Source organism: Petaurus breviceps, unplaced genomic scaffold, assembly GCF_028583685.1.
Source record: "Petaurus breviceps papuanus isolate PSGF00001 unplaced genomic scaffold, PetGlider_PUasm1.0 490, whole genome shotgun sequence".
NCBI classification, from domain to species: Eukaryota; Metazoa; Chordata; class Mammalia; order Diprotodontia; family Petauridae; genus Petaurus; species Petaurus breviceps.
This window is the reverse complement of record NW_027186352.1, coordinates 20,291,561-20,301,860: the sequence shown is the minus strand read 5'-3', so window position 1 is coordinate 20,301,860 and position 10,300 is coordinate 20,291,561.

Genomic DNA, 10,300 nt, shown 5'->3' with positions numbered 1-10,300 from the left:
TGAGGGACAGTGCTGTTGTTGCAGGGGTCTGGGAGCCTTTCTGTTGGTTCAGAAGCCCTGAAGAAGGATTTTCTTGTTGTATGTTTACAGAAATCCTGGGAGAGGGCTTTGCTAATGTGTTCAGGGGTTCTAGGACTGTTCTACAGACAGAGGATAAATTCATGAAGGGACTGGCAATGTATCTTATGGCCTTGCTAAGCCTTGTCTCCCCAGGAACTAAGATTGCTGAGAACTTGCCTCGTGTCAAGATGAAGAAAAGACCTCCATTTGGGTATTAAGTGCTGTGTTTAAACTTGATGTAACTCTGGGGTAGATTCAATTGTGATCCAGGGGTGGGGAACTTTTGACCTTATGTTTGGAAACTAATCTCCATTTGAGAAGAGGGGCTTTGTGGTGGACTTAATTAAGGTGTAGCCTAGGGGTGGAGAAGTATTTAGAACAGAGACTTTGTAATTGATTGAATGATTGGAAGGTCCTGGGGTGGGGTAGTACTTGGAGATTATTTAATCACACTTAGTAAATGCTGTATTTTGAATGATGTCATGTTTTGATCTTCTCTGTTCTGGGTTTGTTACTGAATAAAATAGAGAGCACCTATGCTGGTATTTTGAACCTGGGAAGTTGCCTTTGCTTGGTATTATATTACACTTGGAAAGCCATTCCTTGGGGCGGCTAGGTGGCACAGTGAATAGAGCACTGGCCCTGGAGTCAGGAGGACCTGAGTTCAAATCCAGCCTCAGACACAACACAAAACTAGCCTGTGACCTTGGCCAAGTCACTTAACTCCAATTGCCCTACCTTCCTCTTTCCAAAAAAAAAAGAAAGAAAGCCATTCCTTCTCATCTCACTCTCTCAAATCCTTAAATTCTGCTTAGTCTCTTTCCAAGCACCCCCTCCCTAAAGAGGCATTTTTCAATCTCCCCAGTTCCCAGTGCCTCCTCCTACCATAAATGAGCTTATGTTTACTTTGTAGATGTTTGCTTATATTTATATCTGTCCTTTTCCATGATCCAATGGAAGCTCCTTGAGGTCAGGAGCTTCTTCCTTTTATCTCATTACCTAGCATAGTGTTTAGTACATGGCTGGCCTTTAGTTGCTTGTTGATTGACTGATGGTTGATAATTGTTAGGATTTTGTCTTGATGAGTTGAATCCTTAGCAGGAGGAATGTTAAAAGCACTTTTCTATCAGGTTTTGTTGTCTGCTGGTTGGAGGTGGTGTGTGCCAGGAGAACATCCCCCCTGGACCCTGATGGAGATAGCCTGGCACCCTGAATCCAGAGTTCTGGGAAACAACAATGACCCCAGGACAGCCATCCCCATTTTTAGCCACCACTGAGGGGAACACACCATAGAGAAGAGGAACATCTTTGGCACTGCCAACACCAAACAGAGACCAAGTCTCAGCACCACAGCAATGGCAACATCTCTGAGAGCACCAGCCTTGCAAGTCCAAACCTGAGAAATGTAATCCACAAAGAAGCAAGTGCATCTTCTCAGCAACCCCAGCTGCTGCTGACCCTCAAAAGCAAGTTCTTGGCATCAAAACCTTTGGCACCATCACAGAGGTCAATGTCAGGAACTGTGGAGGCAGCACTAAAGGTTATGCTTTGCTCTCTGCTTTGCTGTTGTAGTCTAGGGACCAGGAGACCTTCCCTCTGTCTTGGAGCTGAAAACTTCTTCTTCATATGTTGTCTATCCCTTGAGAATGTGAGCTCCTTGAGAGCAGGGACTGTCGGAATTACAATTCTCTTTGTTTCCCTAGCACTTATGATACTTTGCACAGAGTAAATGCTTAATAAATGTTTTTTTTTTCCCATTTAGTTCATTCATCACCTCAGATCATCTTTGGGAATTAAGGAAATGGGATACTGGGGATGCTTCCCATCAAGTACCCTGTGATTCTTTGATCTGGGGAAGGAGAGCAGCAAGGTGGCGTGGGGTGTTGTAGGGATAGGCCAGGTTTAGCATTCTGGTTCAGCTATTTACTACCCATATAACCAAGGTCAAGACAACTTCTGTCTCTGAGATTTGTTTTTCTTACCTTTTGGAAAGAAACTCAGAGGCCACTGAGATCAACATTCCTCAAAAAAAAATCAACCAATCAGCATGTGCTTATGGAGGGTCTACTATGTGCTAGGCACTGTTTTAGGGGCTAGTGATGCAAGGACAAAGAATGAAACAATCCCTACTTCCAGTGAACTTACATTCTAATGGGGGGAGACAAGTACATACGTAAACATACAGGTGTAAATATAAAGTGAATGTATAAATTATTAAATATATAAATGCAATTATTTAATGTATATAATATAATTATATAAAATAATATAATATAATATAAAATATAATGTATTAAATATATAAATGTAATTAACTACAAGGTAGTTTGGGGTAAGTTCAGGAGGATAAGGAAAAGTTTCATGCAGAAGATGATACTTGTGTTTCATCTTAAAAGGAGAGAGAGAGAGAGAGAGAGAGAGAGAGACAGAGAGAGAGACAGAGAGACAGAGACAGAGAAAGAGAGACAGAGACAGAGATAGAGAGGGACAGAGAGACAGAGAGACAGAGACAAAGAGAGACAGAGACAGAGACAAAGAAAGAGAGACAGACAGACAGAGACAGAGAGACAGAGACAGAGAGGGACAGAGAGCCTCTGGGGTGAAGATGAGGGAGGAATACTTTCCAGGAATACAGATATCAGAGCAAAGGCATGGAGATGAGAAGTGGTGTTTCATGACCAAGATCCCAAGCTTTACCCAAGGTCACAGAGGCAAGATCTGAACCCAGGTCCTTTGATTCAAAAGTCAGCAGGTAGCCTTTCCAATGTATTGCTCTGTCTCATGAGGAAAAACCAAACCAAACCAACCAGAACCCCAGAGCAGAATCCTAGCCCACGTTCTGCTGCAGCACATTGTTTATTTCGTGACATGTGTGTTTTCGCCACTACTCTCTTGTCCCCCCGGGGGTCTGCCACAGCACTCAGCATCCCAGAGCCTCTCACTAAATACTTGGGGAATGATAGAGATGGTCGAAGTTGAAAGGCCTAGAAAATGTGCAAGATCAGGCAGTTCCAAGTTAGACACGAGGAAAGAATAAGACGGGCACATGCAGAATGTTTGTGACAACCTAGAATGATTGATCTTCATATTACCTTTACACGGCATCATTAATGAGTTAATGTAGTGTGTGAAGCCCAAGCAAGGAGAGTGAGAAATATGTGGACTAATCAATATTTTGTAAAAGCTGGGAAAAGGGCAGGCTCCCTGAATCAGTCATCATTAAATGTGGATCAGGTCCTAATAAATCAGAAATAATGAAATATGCTATTTCCAAGTCGGGAATTTGAAAAATCACAAGAGAAGCCACATAATGTAACATGAAGAACTGGGAAAATAGGAGCAGGAATGAAGCTGTTGGTAGCAATATCACTGCTTTGGGAAGGAAAATGCCTGCCCGGGAGGCAGTGTGGTACAGTGGAGAGCGCACTGATCTTGGCATCTGGACAATGGGTGGTCCATTCTGCCCCTCACTAGCTCCATGCCCTTGCACTGGTCACGGCATCTCTGGACTTCAGTTAGCTTCCTTGTCTGTAAAATAAGGGACTAGATCAGAAAATCTCTAAGGTCCTTTGTAGTTCTAAATTCTTTGAATTGCCTAACATACCTTCTCTGTGATGCTGCCTTTCTGACCACCTTCTTCATGATTATTGACTTTCCCTTAAAAATCTCTAGACTGAGCCAATTTCTGTATTTCTCACGTCTTTGCGCACTATGAAAAAGTCTGAACTTGAAATATAGAAACAAATATAAGTGAATCTAACCATTTCTGCTCATATTCAGATCTGGATTTGAGCCATGAAATAGTGAAATTTGTAACAATAGCAATCATTATAATGTAACAATAATAGCATGTATATAAGCACCTTAAGGCTTGCAAGATGCTTTATAGATATTATCTCATTTTATCTTCACGACAACCCTAAGAGTCATTTTTGGTCACCTCTGACTCTTTGTGACCCCATTTGGGGTTTTCTTGCCAAAGATACTGGAGTGGTTTTGCCATTTCCTTCTCTAGATCAATTTACAGATGAGGAAACTAAGGCAAAGATGGTTAGGTGATTTGCCCAGGGTCATACATCTAGTAACTGTCTGAGGCCAGATTTGAACTCATGCCTTTCTGACTCCAGGTCAAGCACTCTCCACTGCACATCTAGTTACACATCTCAAATTAGGAGAGGCTCGTAGACTCCTAGGAGAGGAGACATTTAGATGCCAGGACAGAGGTGGACATATGCAGACAGGAGACAATCTTTACCATGTTATTTGGCCCCGGATATTTTTACCCCAATCTATTTGGCTTCTTCTTACAGAAACATTTGATATTTATAAGACATTCTTTGAGATCAGAAATGGTTTCATTTTTGTCTTGTGTCTCCAACACCAGACAAATAATAGGTAATCAATAAAAGCTTATTAGCTGGCTGATTCATTGCATGATTCTCTAAAGCAAGTGGGAAGCATTTCGAACCAAAAGAAAATTACCCCAAACAAAGAACCCCAACCAAACAAAGGCAGCATGGTGGAGTAGATAGAGTCCTAGCTGGGAGCTAGGAATACTAGGTTCCAATCCTGCCTCGGATGTTTGCTAGATGTGTGACTTTGGGGGCATCGCTTTCCTTCCCTGGACGTTACTATCCTCACCGGTAAAATGAGGAGGTCGGATTGGATGGCCTTTCAGGTTCCTTCCAACTTGAAATCTCTGCTTCTGTGATCTTATAACAGTGGTGGGCACTAGGTCAGTCAAAAGAAATGACTTATGGTTGACTTACTGCTCTCTAGCTCAAAGGTGAGAGGTTAAGTTCCCAAGCCAGTGGTAGGGTCCAAAGCAAACTCATGCCTGAGCTTGAAACCCTTCACATTTGTGTTACCTAATATATTATAATTATATATATTATATTATTAAATATAATAATATATTATATTTATAATATAATAATAATATAATAATATTATTATATAATATTATAATATAATATTATATATTATAATAATTATTAAATATAATAATATATTATAATTATAATATAATAATATTCATAAAGAAAGAAAACTGGCCTTTCCCATCAGATGATATAGGTCCAAGTCTCAACAGTCATATGCCCTTGGGTATAGTCTTTTCCTCTTAAAGTCTGTTTCTGTATCTGTGAAATGGAGAGAATGATGCTTTCCCTATGTACCTTGCAGAGCAGTTGAAACAGTTAAAGTAAATTGTAAGCTTAGACTCTGTATATTGATCATATTAATCTATCTGAAAGAAGGTGAATGTCAAGCTCACTGGGAGGAAGTACTCTAATATGGCAGCTGAAAAAGCTAGTCTCACCTCGAGCTGTGTTGAGAAAGACAAGACTTCAAGGCACAAGGGGATGGTGCTTATGGATTCTGCCTTAGACCCCAGCTAGACAGCTTTGTTTAAGTCTTTCAGGAAGGATATTGAGGAGGTGGAGAGTGCCTGGCAGAGGGCAACTGGAATGATGGAGGGGCTTGGGAGAAAGGTTAATACGCTATGAGGGTTGATTGAAGAAATGAAGGCTGTTTAGATCAAAGAAGAGAAGATTCAACGGAGAAATGAGAGTTGTCTTCAAGAAACCATATGACAGGGTTATCATCTGGTACCAGACTTAAATTGTTCTGTTCAGCCATGAAAAGAAGAACAGATAACAATGGGGGGTGAGTGGTGGAGAGGCAGATTTAGGCTCAAAGGAAAGGAAAACTTTCCAAAGGAGATTGGGTGAGCCCAAGAGGTAGCAGAATCCCCTTTGTAGGGGTTTCTAAGCAGAGATTCGGCTATTATTGTCAGGCACATCTTAAAGCAGATCCTTTTTCAAGTATGGCTTGGACTAGACAGTCGTTCTTTTGTGGCTTGGCCCCCTTGGCAGTCTAGTGGGGCCTGTGGAGCTCTTCTCAGAATCGCGTTTTCTAATTCACAAAGCAAGATACACAGGATTTCAGTTACACTGAAATCTATTTATCAAATGTTAGTCCCCCCAGCATTTCTGGTCTCCAGGTTAAGAGCCCCTGGATGATGTCTGGGGTACCTTTCAGCTAAGAAGCCCTGTCACTCTGTAGTGATGCTGCCAATGGTGGGAGTCATGGTGTTAATGATGCCATTGAAGTTGGTAATGGTGATGTCACAATATGCTTTATGTCCAAAAAGTTAGGTGGTCTAGCAAATAGAGCACTAGGCCCAGTCAGGAAGATCACTCTGCTTGAGTTTAAACCTGGCCTCAGATACTGTCTAGCTGTGTGACCCTGGACAAGTCACTTAACCCTCTTTCCCTCAGTTTCCTCATCTGTAAAATGAGTAGGAGATGGGAATAGCAAACCACTTCAATATCTCTGCCAAGAAAACCCCAAATGAGGTCACAAAGAATCAGATAAGACCAATAGTATTAAAATTAGATCTTGTTCGTGACATGACTTTTGTGAATGATTTGTTTCTTCTTTTAACTAGGATCAAGGGATCAGTAGCTGCTAACAGTAGAGTATCCACAAAATCTGTAGTCAAAAATTCCCAGTTTCCATGCTTCTGTTTAATCGGACAACAGTGTATGGAATTCCAGAGAATTTGGTTCAGAAGAATGAAAGGCTCACAACTGCTGCTTTTATTTGGACCAATGGCAATGCACCCAAAAGCACCATTTGGTCTTTCACATGCAGGATAATTACATGCCCACAGAATTCTTCAGGCCCCAGGTGAAAATCATTTTCCTCAGGTAATCTTCCAACATGAATGCCTTATAATGGCATCATAATGAGCACCTGGGTATAACGTGCATTTAAATACGTGCATTTAAATTGTTTTCCTATCATGTCCTCATAACATAGGGGCGTCTTAATGGCAGTCAGGAGGTTTTCTGAGATGTTGAATTCAAAGCAATTTTCCTATGTAATGACATTGTCATGGGTTCATCATTAAAATTCCCCTTGCCATCATAATTCTTGCTTGCTGACAGCCCATTGACACCTTAATCATTCCTACTTATTTTTGCATCTCTTTGTGAACTTCTAAGTTGACATTTGAGTCTTTATGATGAAAAAATATTTTTTCCAATCAAGCAAACAGAGCCTAGTGTTTCTTAATGATGGGCCTAGAGCAAAAGATCACTGATTCATTTAGACAGATTCCATGAATGTAAAACCTTGGGGACCTTTCCATGTAGGACCTATAACAATGGTAGCCTAACTCCCTGCATTCTCTGCATAATGTCTCTCCCAGCTACTATTGATGTGGAATTGGAAGGAGAGCCACAGGAAGGCAGAATTCATAAGATAACAGATTTAGATCATTTAATCCAAACCTTTGATTTTTATGGAGGAAGAAACTGAGACCATAGAGAGTAGTAATGACCTGGCCAATGTTCCTGAGACTGTAGATGACATAGCCTGAATCCGAACCCTCCAAAGTCTTTAACTCCAAATACAGTGCACCTTCCATAATATTGGACTTAGTCAATTCAATTAAAAAAATTATCTATTATAAAGTTCTGAACAGTTACATATACTATTGAGTGCTGACTCTATGGTGGGTACAGTTACAAGGCCCCCCGGAGAGCTCCCCAAACAAACAAGATTCAGATCGAAGGAGTTTATGATGGGGGGGATGGGGGAAGGAAACATAAGTGCCTACTATGCACCAGACATCATTCTAAGTATTTTACACATATCTTCTTGTGAATTGATCAGAGTTGGCTTACTAAAATAAAAGTGGCAACCATTGCTCACTTCCGCAAGCCTGTAATTCCTTTCATTCAGGGGTCAGGAATGGGAAGCGATATTAGACAGAAACACCTTCTTCTCTCAGATCCTTGGTTAGTCTGAGTTATCTAGATTATTGGGTAGCAAAGGGGTTAGTGGATAGAGTGTTGGACTGGGAGTCAGGAAGACCTGAGTTTCAGTCTTGCCTCAATCACTTACCATTTTTGTTGAGTTACTTGTTAACTTACCAGTTTGGGGCAAATCATATAACCTCTTTCATCCTCAGTTTACATATCTGTAAAATGGGAATAACAAAAGTGGCTATCTTGAAGGATTGTTTTAAGGCTCAGATGAGATAATGTTTGTAATCAGTCAATCAACAAACATTTATTAAATACCTATTATATTCCAGGCCCGGTGCTATAAAGTACCTCGCAAATATCAAAACATATAAATGCTAGGTATTTTTTATTATTACAGTTAAATCTCAGTGACGTGGAGAAGGGTAAGGCAGTCTCAAATTTTAGAAATTTTGAATTACAGAATACTTAATACTTTTATCACCTAAAGATGCAACCAGAACACCATTTTGCCTAGTAAAAGTCTGGAATTAATCAAGAAGAATGATTTTAGTTAATTCAACAAGCATTTTTTAATCACCCACTGTGTGCCTTGTTCAGGATCAGCCGCTCATGCCTAGATTATTTCAATAATCTTCAGGTTGGTCTCAGCCTCAAGTATTTCATGTTCTAATCTGTCCTCCATTCAGCTGGGAAGGAGATTTTCCTAAAGTATGAGTCTTACCACGTCACCACCATCCACCCCACACCCAAAAGACTCCAGGGTCCCCCTGTTACCTCCAGGATCGAATAGGATCAAACCTCTATTTGGCTTTTCAAGCCCTTCACAACCTTCCTGCCTTTCCAGTCTTCTTGTACTCTCTTCCCTCTAGAACCTTTCATCTTTCAAATCCCACCTTCTATAGGAAGCTTATGCTGGTACCCCCACCTTCTCCCACCCTGACCAGTAGTACCTTCTTCCATCTACTCTGTTTATACCTTGTATGAACCGAGCTATTTGCATATTGTCTTTCTTTTCAGAATGTAAGCTCCTTGAGGGTAGAAACCATGTTTTGGCTTTGTGTGTGTGTGTGTGTGTGTGTGTGTGTGTGTGTGTCCCTAGAGCTTATCACAGAGTAAGAATTCAATGAATGCTTGTGGACGGCTTGTCTGTTTTATTGTATTAGGTGCTGGGGAAACAAAGGGAAAAAAATTGGACAATTTTGTCCTCAAGGAGCTTATATCAAATGGGTCTAATGGGAGGACAGAAACCTGACTCATAGATGAGTGATGCAAACAATATGCAAAATAAATACATAGTAATTTCAGGGGGACAAGAAGAGTGATGTGTGTGCGTGTGTGTGTGTGTGTCTGTGTGTGATGTGCATGGGGTGTGTATGCCTGTATACATTTCTATTTCTTTCTAGAGAAAGAGATCTCTCCCTCTCTGTCTCTCTGTGTATGGGATTCCCATTTGCCTTCCCTGGGAGATATAAAGGCATAGCCCCTTCTCCATTAGCTCTCATCTTTTCTTTTTTCTGTCTAGTTTGTCTCTGTTAAAAGCAACATGACTTTCTTGTGTTGCTTTCTGTAACAGTGTATATAGCCTGTTGTAGAAACAGTCTGCAACTTTTATGTGGACTAGGAGGCACGGCAGAGGTTAGTTACTACTGTCTTTGGCCCTACGTTGTACCCAGCTTCCGTGCGGACCACTCTTTATGTCCTAAAGAATAATGATACAAAATTGGACAGAGATAGGAAGCCGCGACCACATACCCAGACGCGGTGGCCGCTTCCTTTCTGCTGTTTTCCCGTAATGTCGTCCACTTCGTTCCCTTTGCTCTTTGGTAAGAACTCATCATCAAGAGTGGCAGGAACGTGGGACGACTGGAGACAGATCCCATCCCATTCCAGCAAATGGGAGGAAGTCGGGGGCAACCCCTTGCACGCTCAGTCTGTGGAGAGGGGACTTGGCATCACTTGTGGCAGATTCCCTGACCCTGCAGAATATGGAGCGCTGCTCCTGAAATCCAAATGACTTTTCCCAAAGTTAATCACTAGGGAGGTTGAAGCGCCTCCTCATCTGTATTCAGCGACTCTGCCGCGAGATGAAAGAGGGGAGAAAAACCTCCTCGGGAGGAGAGGAAATAGAAGGAGCCTTATCTGAGACCAGACACTGCCATCATTTACTCACCCCCAACTCCCATTGACTTCAATCAGCGCCAACCTATCACCGCGAAGAAATTGGCCTCAGGACAGAATTTTGGATTTCTCTAATAGTATTACAAGAGGATCAAGGCTTATAATAATGACTTTAGTATCCTGCATGCGAGAGGAAGCCTTGGCTAGGAGCAAGTCTTAAAAGATGCTGTGGGCTTGGGGAATTTGATGTTTCTTGAGGAGGATGCAAAAGAGGTTTCATAACAAATGGACAATTGCACATGGAGGCGTGACTGGGGGCGCAGCACTGGACATTTACATGGCAT